The 21,808-nt window shown below is 46.6% G+C and overlaps 1 long non-coding RNA gene across 1 annotated transcript; it reads right to left on the bottom strand.

Moving 5' to 3' along the window:
* Nucleotides 1–9,760: 9,760 nt before the first annotated feature.
* LOC120399121 lies at nucleotides 9,761–21,585 on the bottom strand. The gene is made up of 5 exons (XR_005594970.1): nucleotides 21,436–21,585; nucleotides 14,307–14,348; nucleotides 11,051–11,111; nucleotides 10,326–10,495; nucleotides 9,761–10,240 (listed from the first exon to the last, which is right to left on the bottom strand). It is a non-coding gene; the product is annotated as an uncharacterized LOC120399121 (long non-coding RNA).
* Between the last annotated feature and the right edge of the window lie 223 nt (nucleotides 21,586–21,808).

The following is a 21,808-nucleotide window of genomic DNA, read 5'->3' as shown; positions in this document are numbered from 1 at the left end:
GCTTTGGATCCAGAAGCAAGCCACAAAGCATCTGTATTAATGCAAATTATCTAACTGATAAGGTAGAAGCCACTGAAACCTGGGCTGCCTATGAAACAAATACAAGAAAATATGGGGTAATTCCCCTGTTTTGCCTGAAATCAATAAGAGTATTTGTATATTTTGAGCGATGATTGACTGCCCAGAAGGGTAGACCTCTGTTTTTTGTCTTCCAGATAATCAGAGAAAACTGATGCCAGCTGAACAGCATTCAGTGTATCATGCATTTACTGGCACAATAGGAATTATGTTTTGTGTTCTATGTCCTGTTTTGTGGTGTTTGTCTCGTGGCCAGGATTGTTGTGTTTAATATTTTTATAGGATAGTCTAGTTTAAAATCAAACAGAAGGGTTAAATTAAAATGCAGATACTTGTTTTATTCAACTTGGAATACAAAGTGTTTGGATAAATCAGGAAAATGTGATATACTAAAGTCTAATACATTTCCTTAAGTAAGAGAAACAGAAACTTTATTGGCCAAATCTTTTAATTGAAAATTGTTATTAAAATTTGCATACCAACAGTCTTTGGAAGCAAGGACATGAAAAGTTAACCCACTCCCCATATTGTACATGGGATCCTTCTGGCTACCTCAGATTTCTAGCCAGAGGGCTGGGGATGGTGGGAAGCTATTGGACACCAGAGGTTGTATTGAGTGAACTCCTCAAAGTGGGTGTGCTTGTCCTGGCTTGTTGCGCCAAAGCTCTGTAATAAGGTTATTTTAGTGGAAGGGTATATGTGGCATATATTGAATAATAAGACTAATGTACTGTATAATGGCAATGTTTATGTGTTCGTTGTTGGGAAAAAAAGTGTATGAGTGAAGAGTGAAAGTTTCATTTGTAGGTTAAAAGAAGCCAAGAAGGGAAGAAGAAAAAAGAACAGAATGAATTAACTGGAAAAAAAAGCTAGCAAGCTCAGGCTAAAGATAAGACACTGGCCCCATTCAAGGACACTGCTCACAGCTAAGACTTGGCTGACAACCAAGAATAGGGGGGCCTTGAATGTGCCCAAGCAGCTATGAGATCTGCAAAACACTGCCAGGCACTAATGAAATGTGTTAAGTTTCTTTTCTCACAGGTAAAGAAGCGCTACCCAAAGACCCTAGCAGCCCTGCCACTCCTTGGAACCAGGAGACTGGATCTATGTAAAGGTCCACCAACGAAAGACTGCTTTGGCTCCATGCTGGAAAGGCCCTTATTAAGTGCTGCTGACTACCAACACCACTGTGAAGTGCCAAAGACCGACTGCTTGGACCCATGATTCTCACTGCAAAAAGACCCCTCCACCTTGGGAGAATTCTCCTACTGATGATTAACCTATTTTTCCTTCTAGCTCTGCTGTGCCTTCTGGACAGCAGGGAAAAAGGACAAGGTGAAGTGCTAGTAACCTCTCCCTTGTCCACTAACAGACCTACTGTGCCTTTGAATTTTTCTAGAAGAAGCAAAACCATTACAGGGTGATGTGCTGGTAACCTCTCCCCTGTAGGATGCTGAACCACGACTGTTTCGGGAAAGAAGAAGGAACACTCACTCCACTGAAATTGCCAAAGTCCAGGAATTCCTGACTAGAAAGGACATTAAGAACTGACCTTGGTGAAGAAACAAAGAATTATACACTGGCAGGAAGAAATTTGTGGGACCCATGCTTGGGAATGTGGTATTGATTGGATTTTGGGGTTTATTCTACAGGCTGTGCCCTGTGTTTTGGATAAATCCTTCAGCATGTATTGCTCTCTCTAATTGGATTTTAAATGACAAGTACCAAAGGCACTTTGTTGCCACTGCCTCTGCCATCTCCTCCATTACACTATTACCCGTGTAATACATCCAAATACAGACAATGCCATATATTTGATGAAACCAATGGCCAAGGCCTTCACACTTTAGTGATTTATTTAAAGATTGTTTGGAAAAAAAGGAAAAGATTTTTAATGTTCAGGATATCCCATATAAGCAAACAATTGAGTGGAGAATAAATGGATCAGTGGAAATAGAAATCTATGATATCATTACAAATGAACCCCAAGAATCTGTAATTGAAATTGATGGGTTCTATAGTGAAGAAGATATGCTGGCTATTCCTGGAATTTGTACTGTGTTACATGAAAGAGGCCCTTATTGTTATTTGGTCATCCAATTAGTGAATAATCAAACGAATACCCAAAGAGTTTGTTCTGCCACTGGAAATTTTACTTGTATTGAAACCATTCCAGTGACTAATAATGTAACCTGTACCTTATTGCAATACACCCCCTCCTATGCTATTAATGTTAATGCCTTTTGAAAGTACCTGAGAATAGTTAAATAACAGATGTGATATAGTACTATACCAAAGAGAGATGTATTAGGATATCAATGGACTGTGATTAATACAACACTAGGGACTGTCAAATTTACATTGCTCTCTCCCTGTTGTAGCTACTAAACAGAATAAAGTATCTGACTCTGCTGCACCCAAACAAAAAGCGAGAACTGAGTTTTTCTCCGACACAGTTAACCATGAACTTGCCCTGGCAAGGGGGAAGAATAGTTTTGCCTACTCATCTCTAGCAATAGCAGCTTGGTTGCAGCTGCTTGAACATGTTCACATCTCTCTTAGTGTAGCATGCCGGGTTTCTAAGGATAAAGGGTTGCTGGATCACTTGTCTTCTCTGCACTTGTGGGGTTGTTGTTGTTGTTTTAAAGAGACACATGACAGAAAACCTGAATTGAAACTGGGGTTTGTGAAGTCAGTACATGTAGTGTCAGGGAATGTGTCACGAATGCAGGCAATTATAAATTTATTCTCTGCTTCTGTAATGACAGCAGGCAGAGGTTAGACATTATGTTCATGCAGTCTTTGTGGTGCTGAGATACAACACACATTTCTGACCCTGGCAGGTCACACAAGGAACACTATGAGCTAGGACAAAACAGTGATCAGCATGCAGGAAAACAGCTAGAAAGATAGCTCCTGCTATTACATCTTAGGGGCATGGACCTGGGAAATGAGATTATGAGCAATGAAGAACATGCACAAACAAACAATAGCTTCTACTTCCTAGTAACTGTGTCTGAATGAGTTTGTCATGTAACACTGAACAAGTCTAGTTAATCAGTTGGAGAAAAAGAACAGCTCTGAAAGGGTCTCTCCTTCAGCTTCATCCTAAACATTGTTCCTCACACTTGATCCACTGCCCTTTCCATCCCTCCCCACATCCCGTAAACACAGAGCAAATTCTAGTCAAGAAATAAACTCTAAATAAGCTCCTAAGCATCTTTCTGAAAATGAGCCTAACTCACTTTGGCATTTTAGAACATTTTACCCCAGATGTGTGGGCTGATGACATTAAAAACTGGGTCATGTCAGATGGTTTGAGAGAAAGGCCTGGGACACCACGTGGAAAATTAGGACTGCCCTGGTGAAACTGTGAGATTTGGTCACTATGGACTAGAAAAGATGCAGACAGGAGCTTTTGAAATTGCATTAAGGTACCTGACCGGCTTAGGTCCCAACGCCCCTTCCCCCACTGCATCTCTAGTGCATAAATATCTTTGAAAAATCTAGCCCTTAAGCCAAATCACATTAGAATAGTGACTCAGAACACACGTCGTAACCCTGTTAACACAGATATCAAACAGGGTTACAGCATGGTTCTCAGACATACTTATGACACGCTTCTATCCACACAAGCAAGGAAAGAACACACTGCAGCACGGTCTGGACCTATTACTGTACCCCGCCTATATCTGCATGTTGACTCCTCCTCCCCATCCAAACACAGACGGTCCTCAACAGCACTCCCTCACCTGGGGCTTGTAAAGGTCTTGTGACAGATGTTTGTTACCGTCTGCCTGAGGGATCAGGTGATCAGGCTGAGGCCACAGGATCTTTAGGGAGGATGTTTAAATTTTAAAGCTTTATTAATAAAATAATAAAAACAGCAGAGAGTGATGGGTACTCCTCACAAAGTCCAAGGTCCACACATGGAAAAGGGGCAGAAAGAGACCTATTCTCCCCCTCTCCCACTGACCATTGCTCTTAAACAGGTCTTGTCTACACAGGGATCATAAGCACTTTGGGGCCTTCTATTTGCCCTGTACAGCACCTTGCATACTTTAGGCATTGGGAGATAATTTGCACAGGAATGTTGAGTGAGCACATGCTCCAAAGCATGTGCAAGCATCCAGGGTTGCTATATGGAGGGGTGGGAGGTGGAAAACAGGCCCAGGAAATCTATATTGCCCTACCTAGAGTTGTCACACTTTGAGAAGATCAGTGAGTATCATTCCTTCACCTGAGACCAAGGGGGAATGTTTCTTGATAGATGGTCTTAATCTTGGAAGTTTTATACAGGTGCATAAAAATGTCCAAGTACCCACAGCATGCCTGCCTCTGGGAATTGCATAATTGTCCTTTAAGATCCAAGCCAGCCAACTACTGCCTGATTTTTATTTAAATTGTCCTTGGAGGGAAAGTGGCCAGAAACACTATCACTTCGAGTGGAGCATTTCAGTCTCCCATGCTCAGAACACTGCTGCAATTGCAATTTTATGCAAATGATTTATTAAGAAGCATTTGCTCTGCATTTTGCTAGGAAGGCAACACTGCCTAGAGAGTCTAGTGCAATGGAAAAAAGCATCGCCTCAGAAACAGCTATCAAGCATCGTTGCATATCCACTCATCAGGACACTTGAATGGCACAAAGTGCTACTCCTTGGGGATATTATTCAAGTTTCTGCCCAGGAACTTTGCTTCAGCTCAGAAGATGCTTCTGTTGCAAACAGTTGCCATTTGAAAGGTGACAGCAAGTCAGTCAATCAAGTACTTGGTGAGCTGGCTGCCTTTGTCCAGAGTACAGGGAAAGTTTAAAAAAAAAAATCATGTGAAGAATTTAGAGATGAGCTCAAATGGCTGAATTTTGCCACCCAAAGCCCAGGACTGATCAGAGTGAGTGGTTGAGTGCGAGCCTGTCTCTAGCAGATATGATCGATTGGCTCAGGAAGCATACAAGACCATGGGTCAGATCCCCAGCTGGTGTGAACTGGAGTAAAACAGAGTCAACTTCAATGGAGTGACTTAAACCAGCTGGGGATACAGCTCAGGGCATCTTATTTTTTGCCTTTGGGTTTGAAATAAAATGTAGCAGTCTTCCAATATATGGTAAGGGCTATTATAAGAGAATGGTGATCAATTCTTCTCCATGGCCACTGAAGCTAGGACTAGCACCAACAGGCTTAATTTGCAGCAAGGGAGATTGAAGTTAGCCATAAGGTAAAACCTTTCTAACTAGAAGGATAGTGAAGTACTAGAACTGGTTTCCTAGGGAGGTTGTAGAATCCCCATTGTCACAGCTCAGAGCAATCATACCTATATTTCCCCTCTATGGTCCACCAAGGGCACCTGCTCTCAGGCTTGGTCTCTCCAGCCATCACCTCATTGGGCAGATGTGCATCTCTTCCCCCTGGCCAGGGTTTTCTATTGCTGCACAGTTCCCTGCCTATACTGTGAATTCCCCAGCGAGCCAGACTGTTTAAGCAGGCCGGCTTTGCGGTTTTTCCTCAAAAGCTATAAACAGCTTAATTGCCTACAGTGAAGTCACCACCCAGCTCTTTCTATGCAAGCACATTTATTCTTAATGTTTTCTCTGTAATGCTTTTACCTTAAAACAATAAGAGCTGACATGCATACAGCTTACCAGGAGGTCACCCAACCTCCAACAAGGGTCTGGCAAGTCAACAGTCCTTCAAACCCCACAACAGGGTTCTTCAGTGGTTACAAGTTCATAAGGGCTTTTGCTCAGAACAAGACCTCCTCCCATGAATAGGTCAAGTCCCTCTATCCCTTCCCAGGACGGATTGGGGCCTCCCTTGGACAGAATGTCCTGTCCAGTTGGTGGATCAGAAAGCAGATCCTGAGTCAGTTCTAACTCAGGCTATTTACCAAAAGTCCTTTTTTAGTCTATGCGAGCCTCTCTAGGTGGTGGCACCTCCCTGGAGGGGTTACAACTAGGGTGACCAGACAGCAAATGTGAAAAATCAGGACATCTGGTCACCGTAGTTACAACTCAAGTCAACTTGTCCAATCACCCCCCATGGTTTAGTCCCTGGAGGGCTGTAGTTCCCCTTCTCTATGGAATTACATATGATCCTTGGTCAACAGTGATACATAATCTTATTAAATTAAGGTTTGTCCAGGATATTGCAGGAAATTACCCTATCTATCATGCCCATCACTGGAGGTTTTCAAGACCTGGTTAGACAAGCATTGGTGAGAGATGGCCAAGGTATACTTAATCCTGGCTCAGTGAGGGGAATGGGTTAGAAGACCTTGAGGTCACTTCCAGCCCTACATGTCTATTATTCTATGTTTTCCACTCTGGAACCTGGGTGAGGAATAGCAAGGGAACTTGTTATTTACCAATCCTCAGCCGCTAACACAAATCCTGCCCCCCTCCCTGCTAGTCAGACAGATAAGGAGTCGCAGGCAGTAAAATCAACGGCAGTGGAAGATGCCTGTAGTCACTGGGGATTTAGCTATACGGGTTCAGCAGTGCTTGCAGCCTGCCGGCAAATCGCCAGGCAAACAGATCCAATTAGGCAGCCATACCTAGGCTTAAACAACAAGCTAATGGGGAGTGAGGTGTCACTCAGGACTGGAGTCCTGTGTCTTCGGTCTCTCAGGCTCCATTCAATGCTCATGTTTAAATGAGGAGCTGGTAATTATGCCACAGAGGATCTTTAACACAACAGGGCATGAGGGAGGGCACTGGAGTGATACAAGAAGAGAAATTCAGTGAACCTGGAAAAGCAAGAGATGTGTCTCCCTCTCACATAAAGAAAATTAATTTGTCACCTGCCTCTTCTAAACCTGACCCTCCCCTCCCCTTCGTAATTATGTGTGCCCTGTGCCCCTGCAATCTGACATCTGAGAGCTAATGTACACCCCAGCTCCATGAATCATATCAGAAGTGGGACTCAGATTAAGGGAACATCACAGGTCATAGACAGGTTTCAGAGTGGCAGCCGTGTTAGTCTGTATCCGCAAACAGAACAGGAGTACTTGTGGCACCTTAGAGACTAACACATTTATTTGAGCATAAGCTTTCGTGGGCTACAGTATGCATCTGAAGAAGTGCGCTGTAGCCCACAAAAGCTTATGCTCAAATAAATGTGTTAGTTTCTAAGGTGCCACAAGTGCTTCTGTTCTTTTCACAGGTCAGAGTTTCTAACATGCCGGGGTTTCATATCGCTTTTAGTACATCTCAGAGCTCAACAAGAGCTACTGACAACCACACAAGGGGATGGAGCCTTCGCCTCATTCTGAGAGACATCCTGGATGTTTGCTCAGCACTGTACAAACTGGAGAGGAAAACATTCTCTGCTCCCAGGAGTTACTAGTCTGGAACAGACAAGGTGCATTTTAAGTGTTTTCAAGTGTCAGACTAGACACCTTGTTACTATAGTCCTGCATTCAGAGCCCCCTCCACCTCCAACACCCACCCTTAGAGCTAGTCAGCCCTCTCCCCTCATTGCTAAGTGACTGGAGAAAGAAGCTTTGCAACAGGCCTGGATGACTGAGTCAAGCTATTTTGGACCAAAGGGAGCAGTGAATCCCAAAGCCATGTTGTGCCCCCACCGATGGGCAGCGGCTTCCTCATGTTGATACGACTAAGACTCCAGCTTGAGCGTCTCTGCTGATCTCAGCCTGGTGCCATTGATTCACTTTTGCAAAGCAATAGGAGTGTTTTTTAAACAAAGCCCCAGCTCAGCAGCAGAATTCGAGCAGGCAAAACACCCACACCAATGTTTATATTCAGAGACAAAAAGTATCTGACAGGCACAGCATTCAACTGTCATTAGGAGCGACTACAGAAACCTTCCTCTTCAAAAAACCCCTTCCGCCGGTGCAAGACAGATGTTCAACACTGACCCCTACCTATCCAAACATGACCCCTTACGAGTAAAAAACCCCATTAAAAAAATATCAAGCAGTGAGCCAAAGGGGGGGGGGGGGAAAGGGCAATACCTCTAGAGGTTTTACCTTAGAAGGGAGAAGAGACTGTGAGCTCCACTAAGGAGCTGGTTATTGCTATTGATTTACAGAAGGCACTTAGTTATTACAGCAATGGGAGGGAAAAAACCCTTCAACAGACAGGCAGGGTTTGAAATACAGCCGCACGAGTCTCCCACTCCAGCTCAAAGAACCAGGCGTACTTGTGGCACCTTACAGACTAACAAATTTATTTGAGCATAAGCTTTCGTGGGCTAAAACCCACTTCATTGGATGCATAGAATGGAACATATAGTGAGGATTTATATATATATATACACATACATATATATACACATACACACACACACAGAACATGAAAAGGTGGGAGTTGCCCAACCAACTCTAAGAGGCTAATTAATTAAGATGAGCTGTTGTCAGCAGGAGAAAAAAATTTTTTTTTGTAGTGATAATCAAGATAGCCCATTTAAGACAGTTTGACATGAAGCTGTGAGGATAGTTAACATGGGGAAATAGATTCAATGTGTGTAATGGCTCAGCCCACCCTAGCTCAGCATGCAGAGTGCTTTTACTCTTGATATTGCAATGCAGGATTCCTCAGCTCGCTGACCCATCTGAGAGCAGTAAGATGTGAGCAATGTTGCTTTACCACCTAGTTCGCCCAGTCTATTGACTAGTGGGATTTAACATTGCCAGACCCTTCAGAAACTGAATTATTTTTGGGGGAGGGGGGGGGCTTTAAGTGAGCTTAAGAGTGTGTCTGGATCTTTGGCAGCAGGGGGAATCCTTTTAAGGCTAAGCAGATGCAGAGAAGATGAGGCTGCAAAGAAACAGAAACGGGATATAGATTCCAGGATTTGTTCAGCAGGAAGAAGCCCTGCAGAGGCCCCAGAGCTGCAGAGGGAGGTGAACACCACAATGAGCTATGCGTGGGATTTGCAGAACTGCACAGAGAATATGGATGCCCAGGCCAAGATTTTTGAAGATAGGCTCTCATGGGCATATTTCATCACTAGAATCAAAGCAGTTTGATTTTCACACGCAATGGGAACCCAGCAGCTTCCACTGAAGTCTGGAATTTGTGGGTCTCAGCACTTTGGAAGTGAGGCTTCTTATTTAGAGGGTGGCATTTCCAGAAGGAAATAGGACTTGAATGCCCAAATCCCTTGATTTTGAGGGAATTGTGCCCCAAAAGTCCTTGAAACTTTTGGAAATCCCATCCCAAGTGTCTACGTCCTGAGGTGCTTCTGTTCAGGCAGCCAGGTTTGGGAATTTTGGTGTCTTATTGGTGACATTTTACATTAATATGATAGTTATAAATAGTTAGAAAAGGGTCTAATTTCATCAGCATGTCACAGGTGAGTCACATGATCAGGGGCGGCTCTAGAAATCGGGCTGCCCCAAGCAGCGCGGAGCGCTGCGCCGCCCTTCCCCGGTCCCGCGGCGGGTCCCCTCTTCCCGCGGCTCCGGTTGAGCTCCTGCCGGCATGCCTGCGGCAGGTCCACCGGAGCCCGGGACGAGCGGACCTGCCGCAGTCATGCCTGCGGGAGCTCAACCGGAGCCGCGGGAAGACGGGACCCGCCGCAGTCATGCCTGCGGCAGGTCCGCTCCTCCCGGGCTCCGGTGGACCTGCTGCTGGCATGCCGGCGGGAGCTCCACCGGAGCCAAATGCCGCCCCCCCGGGAAACGGCCGCCCCAAGCGCCTGCTTGGCGCGCTGGTGTCTAGAGCCGCCCCTGCACATGATGATTGTTATAAGCAATATTATTTATTTATCTGATGGACCCAAACAAATGGAATAACTATTTAGTAAACACACCTAGCAACCACATCATCCTTCAACTCTTTACAATGTAGTCTTAATATAAGAAACACTCTTTTATTTGTTAATTAATAGGGCTCCCAAGATGGTCCCTAGCATTGATTAGAATTCACTGAAGACCCAGGCAGAGCTTGGCTGTACCTCAATGCAAACAAGCAGATTGTGTGTTTTATAATGAGGTTTCAGGCAGGTCCTTTGAAGACTTTCCAAATCCTGGACTCTGCTTTGTGGCGATTCACAGAGCAGAAACATCTCTTACAAGGACACCTGTACCAAGGCTCCTCATCCTGGAATGCTGGCTCATTAACATTTCCATCTATTAGACTATGCTTCTCAGGGACAAAACCCTCACCTCCCTCCTTTCCTGCCACATCAAAACCTGTAAACTGAAGAGAACAAAGTGTTGCTGTTTACAAAGAATTTTCAAACACATCTTACTGCTTATACATATAAAAAGCAAACTACACACACCTCTCCAGTCTTCTCAACCAAGCACGGATACCAGGCCTAGAGAGGGGCTCTTTGTAGAAGTGTAGACTGTAGGGAGGATTTTTCAAAGCATAGATTCTGAGTGTTGGGTGTAGAGATCACTTGTTCATTGATCTTTTCCCCCTCCTTTCACTTGTGCATGCAAACAAGATCTTGGGGGGAGAGGGGGAAGGTTATGTTCACATATATGCAAGCCTTAGGGCACAAAAGTGATGTGTGCAAGTGACTGTGTGCGGAAAGAGGAGACTGGTTGAGAAACACCTAAGGCTGAACTTTCAAAGGTAAGAGGCAGCAGGTCTAACATAGCCAATCTATTTCCACGTTGCTTGCTGCAGGCCGTTTGAGACCTTGGTCTGTTTATTATGTGTATTGCTTGCAGCCCTAATCATTAACACCCTGTTGTGCTAGGCATGGCACCCAGATAACAGATTGTAAGCCTTTTATGGATGACAGTCTAGCTGAAAAATCTCTGCAAGCATGAGAAATTCTAAAACCTGTGCTACAGCTTTTGAAGTTCTGGCTCTGCCATGAACAAACCCAGTTCTACTGACAGTCATTTACTATGATTAACATTCTAGAGTTAGAGAGCACATGGGAGAACACTGCATTAGTTACTTACAACACAAACACACAATGCACCCCTAAACAGCCGGCAGGGAAAAATAAACAATTTGCTGTAAGAAACAAGCAAATATTGTCATGCGCACCTGGCAAGGAAGAGAAAACGGTGATCTGACATTTCAAGAAGTGGGACAAGAAACTCTCAATCTGTGAAGGAAAATATAAGCATGTTAGGGATCAGAGGAGACAAAACCACCACCTTGGTACTGAAGACAGACTGACAAGCACAATGGCTGTAGAAAATCTAAGGGACAGGGAGCTTGAAGTGGGGAATGCAGAAGAGGCCCAGAAAGATAAAGAGGTGAACATTAAAGGGAAGCAATATGATTGTGATCCCAGTACCACACACGCTGCCTTAGTGAACACACCCAGAATGGCTCATCTACAGTAGGAGATTATGGGGGGAGGGATAGCTCAGTAGTTTGAGCATTGGCCTACTAAACCCAGAGTTGTGAGTTCAATCCTTGAGGGGGCCACTTAGGGATCTAGGGCAAAATCAGTACTTGGCCCTGCTAGTGAAGGTAGGGGGCTGGACTTGATGACCTTTCAAGGTCCCTTCCAGTTCTAGGAGATAGGATATCTCCATTATTATAAAAAAAAAAAATGCTGCACCAAGATGAGCCTAGTGGAAGATCATAATCAGGGCATGTTGCTTTTTAAGTGACTTGTGAACCTGCAGGAAAATGTTTCCCAGCATGGCCTGGGGGCAGGCTTCACTAAGACAAAGCATGTCTGGAGAAAGGAAGTGAGGAGGATTTCTGAAGGGGGCTAGGTCCCTCTTGTTCCAGCACTCACATCTCCCAGTTATTTTAGCAGGATTTCTGGGTGCTTGTGCCTCCAAAGTCAGGCTGGTGGAGCAACAGGGCCGGCTTTAGGCCAATTAGGTAATAGGTAATATAAGGTAATAATTGGAGATATACCAATCTCCTAGAACTGGAAGGGACCTCAAAAGGTCATCAAGTCCAGCCCCCTGCCTTCACTAGCAGGACCAAGTATTGATTTTGCCCCAGATACCTAAGTGGCCCTCTCAAGGATTGAACTCACAACTCTGGGTTTAGCAGGCCAGTGCTCAAACTACTGAGCTGTCTCTCCCCCCAATTCAACCAAGTCCCCTGAATCGGGCCCCACCCCTAAGAGGGCCCTGTGCCCAAACCCCAGTACGGCGTACTGGCAAGAGCCAGTGCGCCGTACTGGGGTGGCCCAGCTTCCCCCGGGAGCAATTTAAAGGGCCTGGAGCCCCAGGCCCTTTAAATTGCCACCAGAGACCCACTGCTGGAGCCCTGTGGTAGGGCTGCGGGGCTCTGGGGACTGTTTAAAAAGTCCGGGGCTCCCCTTGCTTCTACTGCCCCGGCCCTTTAAATAGCCACTGGAACCCCACCGCTTCCCCCAGGGCTCCCTCAGCTATTTACAGGACTGGGGCGGTGGAAGCAGGGGAGCCCTGGGCCCTTTAAATACCCCTGAGCCCCAGGCTGCTGCTGCTACCCCGGTGGGGAAGGGGAACTCACCATACAGAGTGGGCTGTACCCCCTGTACCCACACCCCCTGCCCACAGCCAGCCCCCGCTGCACCCCCTGCCTGCAGCCAGACCCGCACCCCCTGCCCTGTCTCCAGCAAACCCCTGCCGCACCCAGGGCCAGCTCCAGACCCCAGCGCACCAAGCGTGCGCTTGGGGCGGCATGCCGCGGGGGGCACTCTGCCTGTCGCCGGGAGGGTGGCAGGCAGCTCCGGTGGACCTCCCGCAGGCATGCCTGCGGATGCTCCACCGGAGCCGCGGGACCAGCGGACCCTCTGTAGGCACGTCTGCAGGAGGTCCACTGGAGCTGCGGGACCGGCGACCAGCAGAGCGCCCCACGCGGCGTGCCGCCGTGCTTGGGGCGGCAAAATTCCTAGAGCCGCCCCTGGCCGCACCCCTCTGCCTGAAGCCAGTCAGTCCTGCACTCCTCTGTCTCCAGCCCTGCCAACCCCTGCCGCACCCCCCTGCAGCCCTGCCTGAAGCCAGCCAGCCCACCCCACACACCCCTGTCTCCAGCCAGCCCCACACTCCTTGCCCTGCCTGCAGCCAGATCCTACCTCCAGTCAGCCCCATGGCCACTGGTGCCCTGCAGTTCCCAGGGCAGTAACCCTGCACCCCTGCTTCAATGAGAGGGGGCAGGGAGCAGCTGGGACCCACACATGGCCACACCCTAGGGTGACCAGACAGCAGGTGTGAAAAAATGGGACGGGGGTGGGGGGTAATAGGAGTCTATATAAGAAAAAGACCCAAAAATCAGGACTGTCCCTATAAAATTGGGACATCTGGTCACCCTAGCACACCCCCAGGGAGTGGCAGGGACCCACACATGTGAAACGGAGCTCATTTCTAGTTCTGGCCCTTCTTTTTTAAAAAAAACTTTAGATAGGGTTAACATATATCCGTATTTTCCCAGACATGTCAGGCTAAATTTTAAAAATTCGTCCTGGGAAAATACGGACGTATGGTAACTCTATTGGTACAAAAAAATACATTCTGTGGCACATCCCTTAAATCAGAACTTTTTATAGGGAACCAGTTGCTAAGAAATGTAAAAAAAAAAAAAAGCCTTTCATGTTTTTTTTTTTAAGTCATCCCTGCCGGGGCCCCGCCGAAAATGTTCAAATTGGGCCCCGCACTTCCTAAAGCCGGCCCTGTGGAGCAGGTAAGGAACGGGGGGAAAAAAACACTCATTTGTCATCCAAAAATGGATTCTAGATAAAGAAAATTTGAAACTTTGGAAGTATAAGTTCTGCTTGGCTCAGACACATGCAAATTTGGGGCTGCGGCAGGTCTGAGTTTACTCCTAGAAGCAGAGCAAGTAGTTGCATTCATCTCTGGGCTGGGATGCTTCTGGATGCATGCACCTTACAACCAAAATAAATAAGATGTGCTCCTGTATCAGAAGGCTGAGATGGATCCTTTTTTGACTTTCATTAGAAACATTTTAGATTTAGTTTTCCCTTGGAAAACAATAATCGGAGGTTCTAATGAGGGAAAGACAAGGGCCTGGGAAATATTTCACCAAACCCAGCATTAAAAAAAGTTTTTTTGGACACCCCAAAGCTTCCCCACAGTCTTCCACCCTTCTGGGAAGCCCCATGTGATTCACCTTTCAAGGAGTCCATTACAGTTAGGGATGGACCTGAAGCAAACCCCTGGCTCTAAACTTTTCCAAACTATGGAGCGTTGGAAATCCAGATCCACGTTGTGTGCCCGGGCCCCATCTGTCATGATAAACGCTGCCTTTGTTCAGGAGCTCTATTACAAAGTTAGTATTTTGTATCTGACATAATTTGAGCTGTTTTTATCTTGGCATTAACATAACCTACCATTGTGTGCAACGTGAGAGCCATGTTTACCACATCTGGCACCTGCAAGAGAAGGTGCTGATTAGAGCCTTGTGATTTGCTAATGCACAGCCATGGAGCTAGCAGGTGCTGAGCAGTAAATGCAAACTGCCACTTAACTGCCTTCTCCAGAAAGCCTCCCCTGGCTTCTGATGGCTGCACTCACAGGAACACAGCAAAAGTTCAAATGCCTGTTATAACTTTCAAAAAGTTATAGTTTGCCTAATTAACCATTTGGAACTGGATCCCAGACAACTAGCAGCAACATGCTCTGTAATTAATATTCTCTTCGCAGCAGTCAAAGCAGGTGTCTCTCCCTGGAGCATGGATGTGTGCGCAGAGGATGACACATGCACATGGGGAGTTGGCTTGGTACTCCATTCAACAATGCAAAACGCTGTGAACAGCCAGACAGAAAAAAAAAAAGTCTTAAGGCTCAAAAATGCTCAGTATTTTAAAGCAAGGAATACTGAACATTCAGAAGGGCTATGCAAGGGAACAGCAGCCTCTCTGATCAGTGATATGACATGGCTCATTGCTGAAAAGGAAGGAGTCAACCTCCTCAAAACCTTGGGATTTCCTTGAAAGTAACCCAGGAAAGAAGAGCAGTTAATAAATGTCTGGTGCATCCTCTTCTCATTTAGCTGTGTAAACTATGCCTAATATGTTCTGAGAAAGAATCCTCTGGGGCAGTCTCAGGATGTACCTTCTCCTTTTCCACATGAAGCTTGAACTTCTCTTCCTGTCCTCGGAGGCTCTCTAGGGAGTGTTTCTCAAACCCAGCGCTGCACATGTTAACACCTATGGGTGGGGATTTCAAAAGTGCCTGAGCATGTCCACTTGGGAATTTGCTCCTAAATCTTAGATTTTCAGAAGCACCCATGTTGTCAGGGGAGTGGGGAAAACCTGCTTGAAAAATTAAGCATATAAATGCATCTTGTACTGCATCCTGAAATTTGCTAATCTGAGTTCTGGGAGCTCTGTAAATATACCTCCCAGCTAGAGACCTCCGAACTCCGTCCCAGGATCTGACAGCAAGAACCTCCCAGCAGATCTTAAGTGCTGTGAAAACAGAAGGGGAAAGAGGGAGAGGCATCTGCCAGATGACTGGGTCCCAGATCATTCAACATTTTCAATATTGTCATCAATCACTCCAGCTGCATCCAGATGTGAACAGACAGCTGATGCAGAGACCCAGCCACAGCACGACGTGCTAAGAGCCAAGTCACCTGCCCAACCGGAGATTCAGAATGATGGTCATGGCTGGGGTGAAGCAGCAAGTTAAAACTTCAGGAGAAGCAAGTTAACAGCAGACGTAGCAACAGAACAGTCCATCTGAATGAGGATAACTCTAGTCTCAAACAGTTCAGTCCACACATACAGCTGCATTTCACAAGCTTCCTTGTTCGCATGGTTTCCATGAAAGACAAAACGCTTCAATCCACAAAAGCAAAAAAAAAAAAAGTCTTCCTCGCATGCCATTTCTCATTCCATGCAGGAAAGTCTAGAATCAGTGCTGACACCTACTGATAGGAGAGGAGAGAGACCTGGACACATTTAATTAATTCTACAGACCTCGCAGCACCAAATGTGTAGGGAGATGGAAGGGTATTCATTAGGAAAAAAACCTCTACATTTCTTAGCTCTCCTTGGTTTCAGTCGAGGGAGGTGGTGGTGGGAGGACAAGATATCCCACAGCTCCACCCCTGCCTACATACCACCCAGTCCTCTCCCTATTTAGTGTCCTGAGGACATGTCCCCTGTAAATTTCCAACGAGGACTGAACCCAAAAGACTCTACAGACTCCACTCCAAGTTTTGCCCAGAGCATATTAGCTCCAATTATGCCCCCTACATCCATGCAAAGAGGGCACTGACTGACCTCCTGTTTGGATTACCCAGTCCTGTGGGGGGCAGGGCTCCTCTGCTCCACTGTCCCCCCCATTCCAGGTTCTTGCAGGAGTTGCTGCATGAACTGGTCATCTGCACTGAGGGAGGAATGGAGATTGGGCAGGCTTGGGCACAGAGCTACTGACTTGCCCACAGAACAACCACAACCAATAAAAGGCCCAGTCATCCTCCTTGCTATTGACTGTCAGAAGGTTCCCAGTACAGGGACATGGATTCACACCTCCTATTCTTGACTTCATACCTTCTATGATGTTGTCCTATGTGCCTGGAATAACCTTCCTCTTCCCAGATGCCATGGGTTCATCTCCACATTCAAACCTCCTTGGTCATGAAACTCTGCTCTCCTAGAGAGCTTTCCTCCCACACGTCTCCCCTGTAGCCGATAGGCATAGGTATTTGCTAGGCCAGGTATAGATATCAGTTAAAGCAGTACAGTCCTCAGAGCCTGTAAGACAATAGCTTAGGTCGCAATGAGTTTGGCTAAGCGCAAAGGAGCAGCCTTAGCTCCTAAGGCGTCACCAGACTGACTATCATAAACAAGTGTAGCCAAAGTGCTGACAGAGCTACAAAATCCCACTTGATGCTAGCTTTGGATATTTTACAATAGGAACATCTGCTGATGTTCTGCCATACGAGTGCCATGGTAACCAAATGAGTTACATGCTCGTGAGCTTGAGGTAAACGGCATAGCAAATAATGGGAGAAGAGCCCCCCAATGTGATTAGGATGCAGAAGTTTAGATATGGATAGAGAGGACTGAACATGAATATTCAAGGTGGCCACATAATCCTATACAAGGATTAACCGTGGTTTAAATTGTTAGGCTCTTCCTGGAATGGATCATCTGTCTCCCTGGTGTTAGGTCTCCACAAAGGATGATGTGAATATGCACATTGTGTGTTCTCAGTCTAGTTGGCTGGGTTGGCATGTATGTGGCTTCGCTAATTGTGGTAGTACAACTATTACAAATTCACAAGGTCTCTCTTCATGGTGAGGGTCTCCTGTGCACACTGGGGTCCTCATCCTAGACATAACTAATAATTCGGGTGCTGATCTAGATGCAGTTGGACCCTGCCAAACCACGGAACATCAAACAGAGAATGCCTGATCTATGGTTGGTTATTTTAGGCAACACCAAGCCCATTGCTAAGGCTGGGAAGCAGCAGCAGCTGCCACAACCCCATTGTACAGATTGGGAAACAGAGCAGGGACATGACCTGCCCAACCACAGCTCTGTCTGCTCTCACCCTTGTAGAACTGTTAAACAGACAACGCCTCATGGCAGGGACCATAGAATTTCTCAAGTCTTTCACAGCCACACTTTATGGCTTAGTGGGAACCCTCAGCCTATAAACATAACAACTCTGTCATAGCTGGGCAATGCCAGAAACCTCCTAAGAAACCTCTTCCCATAAGAGTTCCAGACCAAAGAACCTGGCTGCAGCAGAGTGTTTGGCTGCTTCTTGGACCTTGTTGGACACCCCTGTACCAGCAGCCATCAAACAGAGCTAACCTGCCCTCCCGGGTCTTTGCAGGACAGCTTCGCAAACAGATGTTAATGCTACCACTGAAAAATTAAGAGCTTGATTCATCACGTCAAACACACTAGAGCTGGAGTGAGCATGCGCACTTTCTCCTCCCCCATTATCGCTTAGCTTGGCAAAGCTCCTGCTCACCTATATTATTGTTGTTGTTGTAAAAAAAATGTACTAAAAGTAATACCTTTCATGTCCATGCTAATCATGCATTGTCATTACATCCAATCAAAACCCCTAAGGTTAAAACATCTAATGTAAAATCTAAAATCCATGGCTTAATGCAAATAAAGGTTTAAAAATATTTGTTGTACTAGAAGGACAAAAGGGGGGAGTGTGGAAGTACAGAAAGAACTGACAGGGATTTGTAGGGGATCTTAATGCATGACAGTCTTTGTTAGCAAAAGTTAGGCTAACTGTAACCCTAATAATGCAAGATTTGTAAAAGCGAGGATTGTGTGAGGCGAGTGGAAAAGAACTGTGTGAGAAGTTGTTTTTCGACCTTGTGTAGATAATACGAAATGTAGACTGGAGTCTCTTAAGTAAAAAAAAAAAAAAAAAAATGATATCAGGATGACCTATGTATAAACAAAATGCAGATGTTGCTTATTATTGTCTGTAACAAAAGTATAAATGCTGCTGTAATTGTTTACCTGTTGAGAGACCTGTCTAGGAAGGGGAGACCCTATGTCCTAGTGCACTCTCTCCCTGCTGTAGCTGCTAAACAGAATAAAGTATCTGACTCTGCTGCACCCAAACAAAAAGTGAGAACTGAGTTTTTCTCCGACATCCCCGTAGGGTGACCAGACAGCAAGTGTGAAAAATCAGGACAGGGGGTGGAAGGTAATAGGAGCCTATATAAGAAAAAGATCCCAAAATCGGAACTGTCCCTATAAAATCAGGACATCTGGTCACCCTATTCTCCCCCACCCCCCCCAGCTACAAAAGCTGCCATGCTTGAAGTATGGCATCCCATCTGTTTGCACGAGACTAGGAAGAGAGAAAACAGAACACGCTTGAAGGGCTTAATTCCCCCTTTCCTTGGGGACTTTTCCAAGGACTTGAGCATGTTCTTGTGCAGTGGCTGAGCGTGCTGTCTGGAATGCACATAGCCACGGAGAGCAGCTGCACCCCAGCAGACATGGTGGGAGAGGCATTAGACATATTGGGGGGGGGTTAAAATTCTTTAGTTCCTGGAATTTAAACTGCATTTTATTTTTGGCAAATATCCTTAAATAGGTCTGCACACCACACTCCATGCAAGGACATGGGACTAAGTGATGGAGTCAGATGTGATTATAATGGTCCCTTAAACTCTAACACTTGATTTGTATTGACACCAAGGCCCCTTGCCACCACTCTGGTAGCGTAAGAGGGACTTGTAGGAGAATGCACTCAGCACGTACCGCCTCGTGGCCGGGTGTGGCACACCAGGCTCTTCTCCTTTCGCACCCCCCTGGGAGCAGTGGCTCTGGCCCCACAGTGGTCAGTCTACCTAACTCCAACCAGGTCACTCAGTCTCACCCCTTTTGGAGTAACCAGAAGTCCAACAAGTGATGGTCCCAATTGTTAACATCTGGAGGTCTGCCCTCAGTCTGGGCCCATGGTCCTTAAACCCTCTTGTCCCCGGGCTTTCAAATATCCTTATACATCAAGGATTTCACGCCACTTTCTTCAGCAGCTGGTAGGGGAACCCAAGTCACTCAGTTTCTAGTCCAAGGACCCTATAAGCAGCAGCCAAGCTCTGCTCCATCAGACTCTGCTGCTGCCTCCATGGACTCCTTCCTACTGTAGCCGTTCTTCCAGGCTTGCTCAGCCCCTTTGTGGGCTCTTGTAATGAGCAAGACCTCCCAGTGCTTCTCCTTGGTGGTCCACTCCCTGCCTTTGGCTGCATTCCCAATCCACCACCCTCTGTTCCACTCTGCAGACCCTTCTGCCTGTGCGTCCTACCCTGGCCGAGCTCCTCCAGAATCACCTTCTGACTCTGGGGTTTGGCCTCTGCCTGGGTGAGCCAGCTCTTCACCCTTACTCTGCACAACCCTCTGCACCAGCTCCTGCTGCTGCTTCCTGTTCCTCTTCTACCCCAGCCACCCCTTCTCAGGTGTGCTTCCCTTCCTTGTAGTCCACACCCAGCTCCTTCCCAGCTGGGCTGCATCTTTAAGCTTGGCCCACCCCCAGATGCAGCCAGCCCCACATGAACCCTCTCACTGCCTGGGTGGGGTGCACACCTCATTGCACCATGGAGAGTGAATGTAAATGTAATTTACTCCCACCTTAGAGCCCCTTTCCATTGGGAGAGTGGCACAGAGGGCCCTTAGTGTAAACAAGAATCAGGCCCTACCCAGCTATCCCTTGCTCAGGCAAAGCACCCACCAAATTCAATATGCATTTTGCCCAACTAGGGTAAGTAAGATTGATCATACAGTAGTGGCCATACAGCTATGCATTAAAAAGTAGGCTGTGCACCCAAAAGTTAGAGACGGAGGCCTCTGAGGCTAGATTTTCACAGGTCCCAGCCACCAGAATCCCAGGTCTCTAGCAGCTGCCAGCACTGATCACCTGTGAAGACTCCTTGATAGCAGGATGGCTTCTTACACCGGCCACCTAAAAACAGAGGCATCCAAGAGCCGTCATTTTGGAGGCTGGACTACAAGTTTGCACTGCAACATCTCACTGCTGGAGTAGTTAAAGAAAGTGAACCAGTTCCTCCCACAGTGCATTTGAGTAAGGGATGCACTCTAGTAAGGCACTGTTCATTAAGAGCTTTAAGAGTCTTAGTTGAAAGGTGTAAAAACAAAAATTTCCTATTCATTGACACATTCAGAAGAGCAGGCATTTGGCATGGTACATACGCAGTCTCCTACTTCTGAGCCTTTATAAAGGCACATGCATATACACAGCACTTGAAACAGTTTTTCCAGATCTTAGAGAACAAATCAATAGAACACGAGCAGTTCTGTTCCAAGATATGCATCGAACGAAGTGGGTATTTACCCATGAAAGCTCATGCTCCAATACATTTGTTAGTCTATAAGGTGCCACAGGACTCTTTGCCGCTTATTCCAAGAGAAAAACCCAACCACTTACTTTAGGGCATGATTTGGCCGTGCCTAGAGAGCGTTCTGCCTCGACAAGACAGCATCCACAAGCACTCATTTAAGCCAATAGATGGCGCTTGTTTACTATGTGATGGGCATTTCGGCTCAGAGTACACAGCTCGGTGAACTTTAAAGTTTGCCATCTACATGGAGCTTCTTTCTCCTTTTGTGTCACCCTCCAACTCTCTCTCATGCCTCACCTGCCTATTCCCCTTCTCTGGTCTTGCCCTGAGCTGACTTAGCTTCATTACTTGCAGTCCAGTCAGAGACCCATAAACCATCGCACCAGTCCTTTGCACACCTTTCAGATGGTGCAAGGAACAGCCCAAAGGATTCTGGGGAGCACCTGTGAGCAGCAGCAGCTGCAAACACCTTGCTCTTATTGTCTCCTAATAATTAGTTTGCTGTAGAGCTATTGTGTTTCTGTGAGGGGTTCCACTTGCCACCACAGCACCCCCTTAGCCCTGCAATGGCCTGTCTCTGGCTAGGCCTCCATGGCCTCACCCTCCAGCCAGGTCACTTTTCCAGCTCAGACCCCTTCAAGGCAACTGAATATGCAAATACATACCCAAACCAGTAATTCTTCTGCCCTCCTGGGCCACACTGAAGCTCTTTGCCTTACTCCCTGGCCCTGCAGAGTTCTTCTATGCTGCTGCTTCCCAGCAGGTTAGCCCACTGCCTCCCCCTCACCAGGGACTCCCTGTTGTTTTCACCAGGCCCTTCCTGGGGCAGGGACAGGGGGAGAAGGAACAGACTAGGTAAGCCACCCTCACCCTGTCACACCTGGGGTCACTAATGGTAATTAAGCCACCAGATCAGGCTCAGCTGGGGGATAACTGCTACATCACAGGCAAGGCTGAACCCAACTCTCGTTACAGGGACAGTCAGCCAGTGACTGTTTCCAACAGGGAACATGACACCAAACTATTGCAGGTATAAAG

Source organism: Mauremys reevesii, linkage group 2, assembly GCF_016161935.1.
Source record: "Mauremys reevesii isolate NIE-2019 linkage group 2, ASM1616193v1, whole genome shotgun sequence".
NCBI lineage: Eukaryota > Metazoa > Chordata > Testudines > Geoemydidae > Mauremys > Mauremys reevesii.
Note: the sequence above shows the minus strand (reverse complement) of the source record. Positions and strands in the feature narration are given on the sequence as shown.